This window comes from Mytilus californianus, unplaced genomic scaffold, assembly GCF_021869535.1.
Source record: "Mytilus californianus isolate M0D057914Y unplaced genomic scaffold, xbMytCali1.0.p SCAF_8, whole genome shotgun sequence".
NCBI classification, from domain to species: domain Eukaryota; kingdom Metazoa; phylum Mollusca; class Bivalvia; order Mytilida; family Mytilidae; genus Mytilus; species Mytilus californianus.
This window is the reverse complement of record NW_026262734.1, coordinates 90,952,657-90,971,411: the sequence shown is the minus strand read 5'-3', so window position 1 is coordinate 90,971,411 and position 18,755 is coordinate 90,952,657. Positions and strand designations below refer to the sequence as shown.

The window sequence follows — 18,755 nt, the reverse complement described above, 5'->3', positions numbered from 1 at the left end:
ATAGACACCGAATAAGGAAATAGAATCTGAATAAGGAAATGAAAATTGAAAAAGGCAATAGAAACCGAATAAGGAAATGAAAAATCAAATAAGGAAATAGAAACCGAATAAGGACATAGAATCTGAATAAGGAAATGAAAATTTAATAAGGAAATAAAAACCGAATAAGGAAATGAAATATCAAATAAGGAAATAGAAACCGAATAAGGAAATGAAAATCGAATAAGGAAATAGAAACCGAATAAGGAAATGAAAATTAAATAAGAAAATAGAAACCGAATAAGGAAATGAAAATCAAATAAGGAAATAGAAACCGAATAAGGAAATAGAATCTGAATAAGGAAATGAAAATTGAATAAAGAAATAGAAACCGAATAAGGAAATGAAAAATCGAATAAGGTAATGGAGACCAAATAAGGAAATAGAAACCGAATAAGGAAATGAAAATTGAATAAGGAAATAGAAACCGAATAAGGAAATAAAAAATCGAATATGGAAATGAAAATTGAATAAGGAAATAGAAACCGAATAAGGAAATAAAAAATCGAATAACGAAATAGAAACCGAATAATGAAATAGAATCTGAATAAGGAAATGAAAATTGAATAAAGAAATAGAAACCGAATAAGGAATTGAAAAATCGAATAAGGAAATAGAAACCGAATAAGAAAAAAGAAACCGAATAAGGAAATGAAATCAAATAAGGAAATAGAAACCGAATAAAGAAATGAAAATCGAATAAGGAAATAGAAACCGAATAAGGAAATACAGATGGGTGCAGTCCTAACCTGTACAGCAAGTTAACTTGATAACCAGTCATTTGGACTGGTCAAAGTTAACCTGTAACAGGATTTAGGACTGCTCTGACCAGTCCTAGGACTACAATCTAGTTAACTTGAAAAGCGGACTTGGTCCTAGGACTGTTTATATGTCTGCTAAAAAAGTTAACTAGGAAACAGGTCCGCTATTGATATAAGTTAACTTCGAAACCAGTTCTGTCATAAGTTAACACAAGTTAACTTTGATTTTGACAACTCCGATCGAACCAGACCTGATCTCAAGGTAACTTTTGGCCTGGTCTGATCAACACTAAGTTAACTTGTAACCAGGACCGCTCTACATCGATTTTTTTAAAATATTTTTTAATGTCTTTGTTTCTTGGTATAAACATAAAACAATAAAGTACTTTGACCTATAATGGTTTACTTTTATAAATTTTGACTTGGATGGAGAGTTGTCTTATTGGCACTCATACCACATCTTCTTATATCTATTTGTAAATAAAAGTACGCATAAAACTTTGCTTGTTTATATACAAATTTATACGTGATCTGTCTTTCTATATATTAAAAAAAAACGATAATGGTTACAATGCTAACGAGCTGAATATATATTCAAATACATATCAAATTCTTCACATCGTATTAACCATATTTGCACTTTATAATGTAAATCTATATAGCCGCAAAGTAAATCAGAAATATTTTTATTTCGAGATAGAATGTATAATACAAAAGACAGCAATATTGGAACACAATCACTTCAAAATTTTACCTGCATAAATTTAGAGTGCCAGCATGTCCTCCTTTTGTTCAATATATTGATACGTAACAAAATTTCAGTACTTTTGATACCCCAGGCTGACTCGTATAGCAAAATATTTGACCGTATCAACCAAAACTTACCATATTTACACTTTATCATGTAAATCTATATAACCGCTTAATAATTCAGTAATATTTTATGTCAGGATGTATTGTATAATACAAATGACAGCAATATTGGAACATAATGTGAATACAAAATTTTGTCCGTATAAATCTAGATTGCCAGCATGTCCTATTTTTAATCAAAATATTGTCTCGCAACAAAATTTCAGTAGTTTTGATACCTCAGGCTGACTCCTATAACAAAATTTATTGACCGCATCAACCAAAACTGACCATATTTGCACTTTATTTTGTAAATCTATATAGCCGCATAGTAAATCAGCAACTATTTTTATGTCAGGATTTAATGTATAATACAAATGACAGCAATATTGGAACACAACAACTACAAATTTTTGTTCGCATAAATTTAGAGTGCCAGCATGTCCTCCTTTTGTTCAATATATTGATACGTAACAAAATTTCAGTAGTTTTGATACCCCAGGCTAACTCATATAGCAAAATTATTTGACCGTATCAACCAAAACTGACCATATTTGCACTCTATTTTGTAAATCTATATAGCCGCATAGTAAATAAGCAACTATTTTTATGTCAGGATTTAATGTATAATACAAATGAAAGTAATATTGGAACACAACTACAAATTTTTGTCCGCATAAATTTAGAGTGCCAGCATGTCCTCCTTTTCATGCTTTTGTTCAATATATTGATACATGTACGTCGTAACAAAATTTCAGTAGTTTTGATACCCAAGGCTAACTCATATAGCAAAATTATTTGACCATATCAACCAAAACTTACCATATTTGCACTTTATCATGTAAATCTATATAACCGCATAATAATTCAGTAATAGTTTATTAAATTGAGAATGGAAATGGGGAATGTGTCAAAGAGACAACAACCCGACCATAAAACAGACAACAGCAGAAGGTCACCAACAGGTCTTCAATGCAGCGAGAAATTCCCGCACCCGGAGGCGTCCTTCAGCTGGCCCCTTAACAAATATATATACTAGTTCAGTGATAATGAACGCCATACTAAACTCCAAATTGTACACAAGAAACTAAAATTAAAAATAATACAAGACTGACAAAGGCTAGAGGCTCCTGACTTGGGACAGGCGCAAAAATGCGGCGGGGTTAAACATGTTTATGAGATCTCAACCCTCCCCCTATACCTCTAGCCAATGTAGAAAAGTAAACGCATAACAATACGCACATTAAAATTCAGTTCAAGAGAAGTCCGAGTCCGATGTCAGAAGATGTAACCAAAGAAAATTAACAAAATGACAATAATACATAAATAACAACAGACTACTAGCAGTTAACTGACATGCCAGCTCCAGACTTCAATTAAACTGATTGAAAGATTATGTCTTCATCATATGAATATCAGGCACAATCCTTCCCGTTAGGGGTTTAGTATCATACCATCATAACATATATGAGAAGAACATAACCCGTGTCATGCCAACAACTGGTTTTTAAATAAATGTGTTTAGTGCCGATGCAAAGACCCTATAAGTGAATCAATATTAACGCCAAAATATGCAATCTTTAATGACCTGACAACAGTATCGTAACTATATCCCTTCTTAATTAGTCTATTTAAAGGTTTTGTTAGCTTCAGAGGTGAATACTGACATTTTTGTGCTTTATAAAGAATATTTCCATAAAAAATTGGATGTGAAATACCTGAACGTATAAAAAGTCTGCATGTTGAGTAATACCTGAACGTATAAAAAGTCTGCATGTATGTCTTGATGTATTGTATAATACAAATGACAGCAATACTGGAACATAATGTGAATACAAAATTTTGTCCGTATAAATCCAGATTGCCAGCATGTCCTCTTTTTAATCAAAATATTGTCTCGCAACAAAATTTCAGTAGTTTTGATACCTCAGGCTGACTCCTATAACAAAATTAATTGACCGCATCAACCAAAACTGACCATATTTGCACTTTATTTTGTAAATCTATATAGCTGCATAATAAATCAGCAACTATTTTTTATGTAAGGATTTAATGTATAATACAAATGACAGCAATATTGGAACACAACAACTACAAATTTTTGTTCGCATAAATTTAGAGTGCCAGCATGTCCTCCTTTTGTTCAATATATTGATACGTAACAAAATTTCAGTAGTTTTGATACCCCAGGCTAACTCATATAGCAAAATTATTTGACCGTATCAACCAAAACTGACCATATTTGCACTCTATTTTGTAAATCTATATAGCCGCATAGTAAATAAGCAACTATTTTTATGTCAGGATTTAATGTATAATACAAATGACAGCAATATTGGAACACAACAACTACAAATTTTTGTTCGCATAAATTTAGAGTGCCAGCATGTCCCCCTTTTGTTCAATATATTGATACGTAACGAAATTTCAGTAGTTTTAATACCCCAGGCTAACTCATATAGCAAAATTATTTGACCATATCAACCAAAACTTACCATATTTGCACTTTATTATGTAAATCTATATAACCGCATACCCAGCAAACACACAACATTTTAAAAACATTTTTTAAATGTCATATGGACGTCTCTCACAAAATATTTCAATAAGATATCATTTAAACATAAAAAAAATGTTTATTTTATTGTTTTTGAAATGTTTTATTTCTAACATTTAAGTAAAATGTTTTTACAACATTAACAAAATATTATTTGCTAATATCTTTTATTCATGTTCTCAAACATTGTTCTAAAATATCCCGTAGATATTTTATAATATAAAAAAATAATATTTTCTTCAATTGGTATTTTATATTTTAACAACATTTAAAGTAAATATTTTCCAAATATCCAAAAAACATTCTGCAAAAAAATGTTTTACAGAAAAATATAGTTTTGCTATTTGCATAAAATGTTTTATAACGTAAAATTAAAATGTTTTACATAAAACATCTGAAAAATATCAGCTAAATGTTTTCTATAAAATATTCTGACATACACATTACTTAATAGTCTTACTGATATTTTATTCAACATTTTACGGATATAAAAATAACATTTTATTTAAACTTTATTCAAAACCCCACAAACAACGTTTTGTGGAATTAGCTCGTTTTTTTCAGGATAAGATATAGTACTACATTTCATCAATATCATGACAAGCAAGATACTATGGTTGAAATCCTTAATTGATATCTTGAAGATCCTTGAAGTCAGATTTTATTCCTTCTTATATTAAAATTCAAAAGAGTCAACATTAAATTAAGCAATAATGTATTAATAAACAATCACCTTTCTTTAATGTTTATTCATTTCGTTCGTGTATATTTTAGAAATTAAGAATTGAAAACTGTAACTGTACTAAGTTCAATTTTCGTATCGTTTATATGCCTTACGGAAAACCGACCTTTTCCGGAATCGACTTTTGTTTTATCACCGGAAATGATTTTGAAATTTGAATTTCGAAACGAAGACAGGATATCAACAAAGAGAGCCAAGAAAATTGTTTGTTACGCGATATATAGTCACTTGGTAAGAATGATTAATCTGTTAAGATGAAACTTGTGCATTCATTGTGTGTGTTCAATCATAATCGGAACCAAATTACATCTGTTTCTGGAGGTGCGGATCAAGGTTTTGAAAAAGGGGGGCCCTGCCCAAGGCAAGCAAACGTTTGGAGTGATACTTGTAAATAGTGTATACATTTATCTTGTAAGTAGCTCCATAAGGGGGTCGGGGCCACTAAATCCTCCACTGTTCAAGCATCTACGTACAACAATTATGAATTTGTTCATTAATATAAAAAAATTATAAGGATATGTGGCTTGTGTGTTTGATTGCCAATACACCTTATCATTATTTGTCCATCATTACTGGCCATGGACATCACAAAAGTTCCCGTAAAATGTTGATGTCATATTAGAAAATATTTGACACCACAATTGAAAGTAATGCACCTTATTGCTATTTGTCCGCCATTACTGGACATCACACAACTGTCACAAGTTCCCTTAAAATTTTGACGTCATCATAAAAAATATCTGATGCCACAATGGAAAAGTGATTGTTGTTTGACGTCAAAAGTTCCAATCAGGATAGATTCTCGGGTCCAGTGGGAATAGCGATAAGGTGTATTATTGTATGACGTATGCTGACGTAAAAAGTTCAAGCGGGACAGATTTCCAAATACTGAAATTGCGATAAGGTGTATGAGACAGCTATCCACCAGAATTTAAATGACTTGGATAAAAGAAATTATAGGTCACTGTACGGCTTTCAAAACTGAGAAAACCAATGCCATATAGTCCACTTTGAAGCCTTGACAAACAAATGTTAAATTTTTCTCAACACAATTGAAACAAAACAACTAATTGCCTACATTAAATACACATTATGAAAAAGAAATTTGACAGACTTAAACCAACAACAACTATTGCAATAAGCATGACTCAATACCTTGTTTCCAAGGCACACAAACAAGTTACAATAACACTAATATAAGCACCGTTTGAATGTGGAGATTTTTTTTTCTAGTAAAATCAGTGTATGTATGTATTTGCAAAACAGCTTAACGAACATTACAAAGACTAGTATGTAAGACTTCAGTACAAGCAAGGTAATATAAACTGTTGCTTAAAATTATATTTATTGCTTCATACACACAATGTACATACAATGTATCTTTTATTTTTTAACAGGAGCTAAAAGAAAAGCCACAAAGGACAAGTTCAATATGCAGGTTTACAATTTGGAAGTTAAAGTGGCGCAGGTTCTTTGGAATGTCTACAACCTTTCAGGAGAATTTTTTTTTGAAGTAAGAGTTTCATACAGAATTACTGTTATACCATATTTAATTCAAATATTTAGCATAAACAATGCATTACATTCAAGATTAAGGGCATACAATACAGAAAAGATATCAAGATATTTGAATAAATTATTTTTTTTGTGACAAAATAGAAACAAGTTGTTTATTTAAATCAATCTTTTAGACCAACAGTGTGCTTTCATAAACAACATATTTGCTTTCCTTTGAAGTATTTCAAATACATATAAACATTTCATTTAATGACATCTGTGTGTTTCTCGGAAGTTAAGTTATATTATTATCATCATTGCGAAAACAATGCGTAACACTTCGATATATTAAAGTTATTATGTGCCTATAGTATACTTCTAGGACTGTATCATATGCCCTTAGATACAAATGACAAGTTATAAACTATGTCATTCTACAGAGTTTAACACTTAAAAAGGACAATAATATGTTTAATGACATTATGTAGCAGGGCTTTTAAAGGCCCCTACATGATACAATGCATTTAATGAAAACTAAAAAAAAAACAAGAAAAACAACAGCCTGATTTATACAAAACAATAAAAGAAAAAAATATGATAGACAACAATCAACGAGTATAATGAAATAAGATTCTTGACTGGACACATATCTAGTCTAAAGTTTTTTATGTGTTTTTTTTTGATAACTAATGAAGTTCAGCGTGGCATATTGCTCTCTCTTAACACTGTCAGCCATTTATCGTTCCCTTCCGACAGACTATCATCGTTATTTGTTTCAAAACTTTAAAGGGGAGGGGATGTATATCCTTCAGGCAACGTGAATCGTTCTATAATAAAGGAATGTGCAAGAAGTTTATATATGAATGTAAGATTATTTTTTTTTCAGAAGCATGGCACAGCAAGAAAAAGATATAAGACACTACAAGACATTCCAAGTGATTTTGAATAAGACAATTGATTGACTTTTTCGATGTATTCTTAAATAAATCAAATAATTGATGTAAAATGGTGTTTTTTTTCTCAACTCTTCAGCCAATTATCAATGATTATTGACTTAAGATGTAACCCTATTAGAAGTGTAGTGTTTTAGTTTAGAAAGAGAAGTTGTATTGAAAAATCTGAATTTGGGACACAAGTTTTAGTCAATGTAACTTGAACTTAAAAATGTGTATAATGTTTGCATAATGTCCAATGGCATATATTTCATGCATGTTCAGGTTGACATATGCATGATGTGTATAAGATAGGTAATAAAAGTTGAGAGTGAAAAACTAAACATTATACCATTGTGGTTGGAATGTGGGCTTTCTCGCACTGTCTGCCGTCTGTCCACCTATATTTGTCGGATTTTGTCCAACAAATATTTTCATCACTGTTTTTCTCAAAACTGCTGATAAAGATGAGTTCATATTTAATGAGCTGCTTGATAGTGATGAACTGTGATGTGTGAACATTTTTGTATCTGGCACCTGTTTCCTGTTTGCTTATACATTGTATTTCAAAATGATGAATGTTCTCAAATTTTTCATTACTTTAATTAGTAATGCTGATGAACAGAATGACTTCATATTTGGTAAGTGGCTTGACCATGATGAGTTGTGTCTGCCATTTTGGATGTGTCAAAATTTGTAGATACTTCTTGTTTTTAGAGACTGAATTGAATTTCATATGCTTAGCAAAACAACTGATTTGTTCTTGTTTGTATATAGAATTAATCACTGTGTATAAATTAATTTAACTAATGATTTGTTATTTAAAAAAGCAGGAAACTCTATCAAAAGTACAGAAATTTTTATATTGATATGATCTAGATATCAACCAAAAACATCTTCTTAAAACATTTTGAAAACATTTTTTAGGCACAGTCTCACTTGCAAGAAAACATCCAAAAAACATTTTTATAACATTATTTGATGTTCATGATGTTTTTCAAATGTTCAGAAAATATTTCTAGAAAATATTTTTTAAAAGATTATCAAAATGTTTTAAACTCCATTGTTTTTCACATTATCATGATATTTCTTTACAACATTTTAATTATATTATGCAAATATTTTAGAAAATATATTAGAAAACGTTTTAGCGATATATATTCTACCATACATTTAATGTTTTTCTCACGTTTTTTTGTGATATTTTCATGACATTAGACACAACATTTTAAAAACATTTTAAAGATGTTTTTGTGTTTGCTGGGTAATAATTCAGTAATATTTTATGTCAGGATGTATTGTATAATACAAATGACAGCAATATTGGAACATAATGTGAATACAAAATTTTGTCCGTATAAATCTAGATTGCCAGCATGTCCTCTTTTTAATCAAAATATTGTCACGCAACAAAACTTAGTAGTTTTGATACCTCAGGCTGACTCCTATAACAAAATTAATTGACCGCATCAACCAAAACTGACCATATTTGCACTTTATTTTGTAAATCTATATAGCCGCATAGTACATCAGCAACTATTTTTATGTCAGGATTTAATGTATAATACAAATGACAGCAATATTGGAACACAACAACTACAAATTTTTGTCCGCATAATTGTAGAGTGCCAGCATGTCCTCCTTTTGTTCAATATATTGATACGTAACAAAATTTCAGTAGTTTTGATACCCTAGGCTAACTCATATAGCAAAATTATTTGACCGTATCAACCAAAACTGACCATATTTGCACTTTATTTTGTAAATCTATATAGCCGCATAGTAAATCAGCAACTATTTTTATGTCAGGATTTAATGTATAATACAGATGACAGCAATATTGGAACACAACAACTACAAATTTTTGTCCGCATAAATTTAGAGTGCCAGCATGTCCTCCTTTTGTTCAAAAGATTGATACGTAACAAAATTTCAGTAGTATTGATACCCCAGGCTAACTCATATAGCAAAATTATTTGACCGTATCAACCAAAACTGACCATATTTGCACTTTATTTTGTAAATCTATATAGCCGCATAGTAAATCAGCAACTATTTTTATGTCAGGATTTAATGTATGATACAAATGACAGCAATACTGGAACACAACAATCACAAATTTTTGCCAGCATGTCCTCCTTTTCATGCTTTTGTTCAATATATTGATACATGTACGTCGTAACAAAATTTCAGTAGTTTTGATACCCCAGGCTAACTCATATAGCAAAATTATTTGACCGTATCAACCAAAACTGACCATATTTGCACTTTATTTTGTAAATCTATATAGCCGCATAGTAAATCAGCAACTATTTTTATGTCAGGATTTAATGTATAATACAGATGACAGCAATATTGGAACACAACAACTACAAATTTTTGTCCGCATAAATTTAGAGTGCCAGCATGTCCTCCTTTTGTTCAAAAGATTGATACGTAACAAAATTTCAGTAGTATTGATACCCCAGGCTAACTCATATAGCAAAATTATTTGACCGTATCAACCAAAACTGACCATATTTGCACTTTATTTTGTAAATCTATATAGCCGCATAGTAAATCAGCAACTATTTTTATGTCAGGATTTAATGTATGATACAAATGACAGCAATACTGGAACACAACAATCACAAATTTTTGCCAGCATGTCCTCCTTTTCATGCTTTTGTTCAATATATTGATACATGTACGTCGTAACAAAATTTCAGTAGTTTTGATACCCCAGGCTAACTCATATAGCAAAATTATTTGACCGTATCAACCAAAACTGACCATATTTGCACTTTATTTTGTAAATCTATATAGCCGCATAGTAAATCAGCAACTATTTTTATGTCAGGATTTAATGTATAATATAAATGACAGCAATATTAGAACACAACAACTACAAGTTTGTGTCCGCATAAATTTAGAGTGCCAGCATGTCCTCATTTTGGTCAATATACATGATATATTGATACGTAACTAAATTTCAGTAGTTTTGATACCCCAGGCTGACTTGTATAGCAAAATCATTAGACTGTATCAACCAAAACTGACCATATTTGCACTTTATCATGTTTATTATGTAAATCTTTATAGCCGCATAATAATTCAGTAATATTTTTATGTCAGGATTTAATGTATTATACAAATGACAGTAATATTGGAACACAGTGAATACAAAATTTTGTCCGAATAAATTAAGAGTGCCAGCATGTCCTCCTTTTGTTCAATATATTGATATGTAACAACATTTCAGTACTTTTGATACCTCAGGTTGACTGGTATAGCAAAATTTGTTGACCGTATCAACTAAAACTGACCATATTTGCACTTTAGTACGTAAATCTACATGGCTGCATTATATTTAATTAGAAGTTTTTTTTATGTCAGGATTTAATGTATGATACAAATGACAGCAATACTGGAACACAACAATCACAAATTTTTGCCAGCATGTCCTCCTTTTCATGCTTTTGTTCAATATATTGATACATGTACGTCGTAACAAAATTTCAGTAGTTTTGATACCCCAGGCTAACTCATATAGCAAAATTATTTGACCGTATCAACCAAAACTGACCATATTTGCACTTTATTTTGTAAATCTATATAGCCGCATAGTAAATCAGCAACTATTTTTATGTCAGGATTTAATGTATAATACAGATGACAGCAATATTGGAACACAACAACTACAAATTTTTGTCCGCATAAATTTAGAGTGCCAGCATGTCCTCCTTTTGTTCAAAAGATTGATACGTAACAAAATTTCAGTAGTATTGATACCCCAGGCTAACTCATATAGCAAAATTATTTGACCGTATCAACCAAAACTGACCATATTTGCACTTTATTTTGTAAATCTATATAGCCGCATAGTAAATCAGCAACTATTTTTATGTCAGGATTTAATGTATGATACAAATGACAGCAATACTGGAACACAACAATCACAAATTTTTGCCAGCATGTCCTCCTTTTCATGCTTTTGTTCAATATATTGATACATGTACGTCGTAACAAAATTTCAGTAGTTTTGATACCCCAGGCTAACTCATATAGCAAAATTATTTGACCGTATCAACCAAAACTGACCATATTTGCACTTTATTTTGTAAATCTATATAGCCGCATAGTAAATCAGCAACTATTTTTATGTCAGGATTTAATGTATAATATAAATGACAGCAATATTAGAACACAACAACTACAAGTTTGTGTCCGCATAAATTTAGAGTGCCAGCATGTCCTCATTTTGGTCAATATACATGATATATTGATACGTAACTAAATTTCAGTAGTTTTGATACCCCAGGCTGACTTGTATAGCAAAATCATTAGACTGTATCAACCAAAACTGACCATATTTGCACTTTATCATGTTTATTATGTAAATCTTTATAGCCGCATAATAATTCAGTAATATTTTTATGTCAGGATTTAATGTATAATACAAATGACAGTAATATTGGAACACAGTGAATACAAAATTTTGTCCGAATAAATTAAGAGTGCCAGCATGTCCTCCTTTTGTTCAATATATTGATATGTAACAACATTTCAGTACTTTTGATACCTCAGGTTGACTGGTATAGCAAAATTTGTTGACCGTATCAACTAAAACTGACCATATTTGCACTTTAGTACGTAAATCTACATGGCTGCATTATATTTAATTAGAAGTTTTTTTTATGTCAGGATGTATCAGTGTATTGTATTATAATACAAATGAAAGTAATATTGGAAAACAATGGATGCAATATCTTTTCCACATCAATTTATATTGTCAACATTTCATCTCTGTATTCATAATATTAGACCATCACTTAAGTTAGTTGTTCAGGATGGTGTGTATAACAATAACAAAACTATTTGACAGCATCATCCAACACTAACATGTCTGATTTCATTTTTACTTTATAATGAAAAGTATAAGAAGTTCTCTTCTGGGAATAGTATACTGTTAGTACATTATTTCAGTTGATTGATTTTGTGTGTAGCTAAACCTCAAGTGGCAACTATTTCATTCATGTGCACAACGAGTATATTTTTTGGAAGTCCCATATCATCATTTTTAATCGGTAAAGACAAATCTGACGAAATTGACGAGATTGTTCATAATTATTCAACAACTTATGTATCCGGACACTGTACAATTTTCGTTAGTATATTTTGTCGAAAACAGAATCCTAAATCCAAGGCAAACAAGGTGAATTACGATGAAATATCCATGTAATGCATAAAGTTAAATTTAGAAAGAGACTGTAAAAATGGGGAACGAAGCAACGTCGACAATGATGTTGATATCCCATGACATAAAAATGTTGTTCCGATGCGTTGGATAACCTTTCTATCCGCCTTCTAATTAAACAAAAACGTTCCTTTCTTTAATGATAGCTGTATGTGATCACAAGTGTGTAATGTTATAGCCATTGTTTAATGTATATAATAATATATAAAATGAAAAACAGATTTTTTTTTAATGTGTATAATATCGACAGAGTCTAACGAGTAAAAAAATTTGCTATACTGGGAAAAAAAGAACAATGCGATTATTGTTTACATATTAAAAGCTCAGGTCTGATATCAAAAGTCATAAACACGGTAACAGGGGCGGATCCAGAACCTCGAAGTCTGGGGGGGCACCATGAAACCAAAATTAAAGATTTGTTTAGATATGTATATATGCGAGTGTGGGTGGTGGTGGTGTCATGTATTAGGGATGATGGTGGTCGTGGAAAGGGGGGGTGGTTAGGTCTTCATTTCTATTATCTTTTCATTATTTTTGGATCCATTTCTTTCTACTCTTTTATTTGCTGCCAATTGTCCTCTATTCTTTATAGTTCATCACACCTTTAATCTGTTTTCTATATTTTTTGGGCACATTTTTTTCTAGTCTTTACTTTTTGACCATTATTCTCTAATCTGTAAACCCCATCCATACCCTCATTCACGGTAAACCATTCATACCCTCATTCATGGTAACCTATTCATACCCTCATACATGGTAATTAAAACAAGAAAAAAATGTGTATACACATATTACTGTACTATAATAGAAAAAGAATGGATATTGGGTATCCATCCACGACACAAAATCAGTACATGCACAGCAAAAAAACACACAATAAGCAAAGGAACAGCGCTTTTATTGCTGTTCTTTATCTCAAATATGAGTATAGGTTTTCTAAAAGTACAATATCATTTTATTAATGATATATATATAAGGCACAGACCATTCATGTTTTGTGGAGGGGGACTTAAGGGTTTTTTTTAAAGACAAATCATTGGTTTCCATAAAAAAAATTAAGGGAAAAAACACGACATTCAGTTTAAAAAAAAGATGTATGCATTGAAAAAAAAGCGTTTGTTGTTTAATAAAGTCCGAAAAAGACTGTCCTGAGAAAGACACATTCCCCAGAAACCGTATACAATGTGAGTGCTTGGTAATAAAGACGTATCTCATATCGATACTAACATTCCTGACACAAAACATCTATTTTTACATATTCTTTTCAGACCGATTTTAGTTGGTAATTTCTTTCCTGATCAGAAGATTTCTCTTGTTAATCGATCTTGATCCTGTAATATTGTATTAGAAATCAATAAATATATTCGTATTAATTCCAATCAGCATGTAGATGTACATGTAGTTTACATAAATGCTTTTGGATATAGACATTACACAAAGGTGTCAATATTTACACACCCATCGATAAGTTGTCATAAATCACGCATGTTGAAGCTGGGGTTAATTAACGACCAGTTTAGGAAGTCAGATCAAGCTGCATGTGTCTTGATTTTTGATCTAGATATCTAGATAAGCAGATACAGTAGCAATAAAACTATGTTAGAAAATTTTTTGGTGACCCCGACTGGGGGGGCACGTGCCCCCTGTGCCCCCCCGGTAAATCCGCCACTGGGTAATCTGTCATAAGCAGACCTGTTCCCATGTCTGGTCAATAGCAGACTTGTCCACAGGTCTGGTAAGGAGCAGACCTGTCTGTAGAAACCGAATAAGGAAATGGAAAAAAAAATTGGCGGAAAAAAATATTTTGAGGAAAATAATTTGAGAAAAAAAATTTGAGGAAAAAATTTTGAGAAAAAAATTTTGAGGAAAAAAAATATTTGAAAAAAAAAAATTTTGAGGAAAAAAAAAATTTCGTGAAAAAAAAATTCAGTTTGGACTTAAAATATTTTTTCAAAATTTGAATATCGAAAAAGGAAAAAGGAAACAACTTGTGTCTGTTCTTTTCTACAGGGACGCTTTTGATTATAAATTCAAATGAAAACTGTTTGTTAAATAGTAATGATAAAAATAAACTAGAGGCTCTAAAACGACGTTGTCGCTCACCTTGGTTTATATGCATCTTCAGCAATAGACAATCTTAAACATTGAATAGAATTGAGAATTAAATAGGGAATTTGTCAGGCTAGAATAGAAGTAATGGCAATAATATCTTTTCTGTTGATCTTGTTTTGCTAATCTTCTTTAAATTTTACACAAAACATCGTCATTTAAGGTAATGACTCCAATATAGAGTTAACTAAGTAATCTTTTTTCTTTTCATAGTGTTGATGTATATAGATAATAAGGTAAGTCCAACATTCTGAACATTATTGCCACTGTCAGATTTTCCTTAATTATAGCGGTTTTCTAGATTATAAACAAAACTTGCATTTTATACATATGTTCTATTTTTTAAAAGCCATGTTGGTCATATTAGTTGCAACCCGGATATTTTCTAAATAAAATACTCCAATGATGATTGTGGCTAAGTTTGTTTAAATTTGGCCTAGCAGTTTCAGAGGAGATTTTGTAAAAGTAATCGGACAACGACGGAGAATTGACGCCAAGTGATGAGAAAAGCTCACTTGGCTTTAAGTTTACATGAATGTGTAATGAGCAAGCCGGCACACCAAAAAACTAAGTTGCACAGATACGTGCGGTATAACTTTCACAATTATACCATAGTTTTTATTTGTTAAATCTGAATTTCGAGAAAACAATAGAAAGAAGAAGAAAGCATTTTCAAGGAACTTAGTCGCGATCGACTTAGTTTTTAGACACAAGTACAACAGAGTTGACGCGAGGCCACTAATTTCACTAAGCTAATATTCCAGCTTTGTACCAGCCGATGAAATTTAATGCCTAGGATGTCCTCGGTGAGAAGGAGAAGAGAAAATTTTTGGATCCACCAGTTTCATACTTTAGAACCTGATGGTCTAAATGAAAAAAGAAGAACAAAGATAAAGAAACAACGAAGAATAATTTATTATGTAGCATCGTCCTTAATATCTCTGTAATATTGGCCAATAGACGTTGCAAACTTACCTTACTCCAACAACAGATTTCCCAACTAAATAAATAATCTTGAACTTCATTTAAAGTTTGAATTTATTTTTAGGCAGCAAAATTCAATGTACAATTAGCTTCAACAGTTTCTTAGTCTATCTGCATCCTATTTCACCTGAATATATATAGTATATAATGGAGACAGATTTAACTTTAAGTATGCCAAATAAACCTAATAACGTGTTAATGGTCCTGATATTAATATCTCTTCTGTAAATTAATCCTGAAAATTTTAAGTAAGGTAACTTTCCTGAATTTTCGAATATTCAGATTATTAATCAGATTGTATTCCAATATGCACCATTGTGCAGGTGCACATATAGGATATAAACATAAGTTGTGATACACAGCTGACATCAGGACTGTAATGAGGTTGCTAAAAAAATAACGTTGGATCATAAGAAATCAAATAGGGTCAGGTGACCTTAAACGAAGCTGACAATTCGAAATTCAATTAGCATGTTACTAACCGTTATAAAGATAAGATATGGTATATAAAGGCAGCAGTAGTATACCGCTGTTCGAAACTCATAAATCGATAGAGATAAAAACAAATCCGGGTTACAAACTAAAACTGAGGGACACGCATCAAATATAAGAAAAGAACAACGACACAACAAAAACACAACATTAAAATGTAACACACACAGAAACGAACTATAATATAACAATGGCCATTTTCCTGACTTGGTACAGGACATTTTAAGAAAAAAAATGGTGGGTTGAACCTGGTTTTGTGGCATGTCAAACCTCCCGCTTTTATGGCAACGTCAAACACAACACCAAAACGACAACATCACATGACAGGACCACAATACAAATAAATGGGAGAATATATAGGACAAAGAAACACACGAATAATAGCTAACAAAAGGTACTAGGCTTAAAATTCAATACGCCAGACGTGGGTCTCGTCCACACAAGACCAACCAGTGACGCTCAGATGAAAAAAGTTTGAAAGCCAAAACAAGTACAAAGCTGAAGAGCACCGAGGACCAAAACTTCCAAAATGTTGCGCCTAACACGGCCAGGGTTATCTGCCTGGGACAAGAACATCCTTATTATTTAGAATAATTTATAATTTTGCAAACAGTAAATTTTATAAAATGACTATATAATAGATATACATGATAAAACCGAAGTGGGGACTGACTACAGAATAAAAACGGATACATTACATAAAACAACTTAACCCAACACATAAAAATACACAGCCGAGTTAGCCAAAGCCTCAACGCACAAAGTGACGTCACATTTGAAATTCTAAAAAAACTCACAAAGTGACGTCACATTTAAATTTGTAAAAATATTTCCCAAAAATAAGATAGGATTAGGATTGATTCAAAATTAGATTTGTAATACTGACATTACATTTATTAATAACAATGAAAATTACAATACTTATTAATTTCAAATTGTGGTAGTGATTAGATAATTAATTGTATTATCTAGCTATGTCGGTGTTTCTTCTGAATCAAATTGTTAACCAAATATATCGTATAAATTTCGTTGAACCAAACTAAAATCTAATAAATTAAGGGGGTGATTAATTATCTTTACCATAACACACGAATATAACAGAATAGACGTTAAGACATTTGACAAAATCCGACGACAATAACAAATATAACATCAAAATTAAATACATGAATTTGGGATAGAAAAGTACCGTGACACGTCTTATAGCAATGCGGTTTCACACTCAGCAAAACAGTCACAATTGAGGAAATAAGTCACGTTCGGTAATAAAAAGATCAGACGACGTAATGACAATCCACAATCTAACACGTGGTAAAAATGTCCTTAGTTAGTTTGGACAAAGACACATCGTATGGATCAACGAATTCGTGATGGTGTCCGTAAAATTTACGGAGTGTCATTTTTAATCTGTCCTCCTCATAACTTTGTTGGAGCAGTTTCTGCGTAAGGAGCACACTCCTGTATATGAAGTCCGTATAGTGTGAACAAGCACGAGAATAACGTATCAATTGAGATATGTAAACACCATACGAAGGGGCAGGGGGTATGTTACTGCTGAGAAATGGGAAATTGATAATTAGGAAGTTAAAATCGTCCCGTTTATCATAGATTTTCGAGTGAAGTCGTCCATCTGTGTCAATATTGAGGAAAAGATCAAGGTATGAAGCAGTCCTTCTAGTATCAGTAGTATCCTTAATTTCAAGTTCACTGATTGTCAATGAGTCAATTCTCCACAAGAGACCAATTGACATAGGAGTAATCAACTATATGTCACAGTACGACCGTCAACAATGACCCATTTCAATTCAATTTCAATTCTTTATTAACCAAATGTTTTATAACATATAGGTATCATTGATATATACTAAATATAAATTACAAAAATAGACGAACATGACAAAACAGACGGAAGTAGTAAATACACCTTAAAATAAATGTATATATTAAATATAATTCCAAATAGCAAATATATTTAACAAATGAAGTACAAATCAACTTAAAAGCAGTCATTTCTGAGCTTCAATGCTCGAAATATATATTTTCTTAGTTGCACAAGTCTTTTGCATTAGTAGTGCTTTATAATTGTAAAACTTCATGAACAGATGGCTTATGCCAATATTATGGTTTTATTAAACCATGAAATTCGGTTTACTCGTTTTAACATTCAAAATTCTTTTACAAAAATCAATATGTATTTTTTCTACATCGCATAGCAATTTAAATGAAAGGCCTTTCAATCAATTTACGGTTTAAGGTTTTGATACATATTTAAACATGGTATGATTTATTCAATTTGACAATGTAAATATGATCATTGTGAAATTAATTTCTTCAGATTTGTATTACTTGTTACTGTAATTTACTTTTACAAAACAACCAATGAATTATGTTATTTTAGCGTTAATCTATACATTTTTTGTATTTATTAGACTTTTAATATTTGGAAGTATCTTGCACCATGTTTTACTACAATATATAATGTTATTTGTAAATACTTTGTGTTGATGACGCAGGTGTCAGTACCCGGCTGACGCTTGCCCCCGTTGTAAAGGGG

At 31.2% G+C, this 18,755-nt stretch overlaps 1 long non-coding RNA gene across 1 annotated transcript; it reads left to right on the top strand.

Moving 5' to 3' along the window:
* Nucleotides 1-4,541: 4,541 nt before the first annotated feature.
* LOC127711931 (uncharacterized) lies at nucleotides 4,542-7,457 on the top strand. Its single transcript, XR_007986916.1, has 3 exons — nucleotides 4,542-5,182; nucleotides 6,349-6,464; nucleotides 7,335-7,457. It is a non-coding gene; the product is annotated as an uncharacterized LOC127711931 (long non-coding RNA).
* The last annotated feature ends 11,298 nt before the right edge of the window (nucleotides 7,458-18,755 follow it).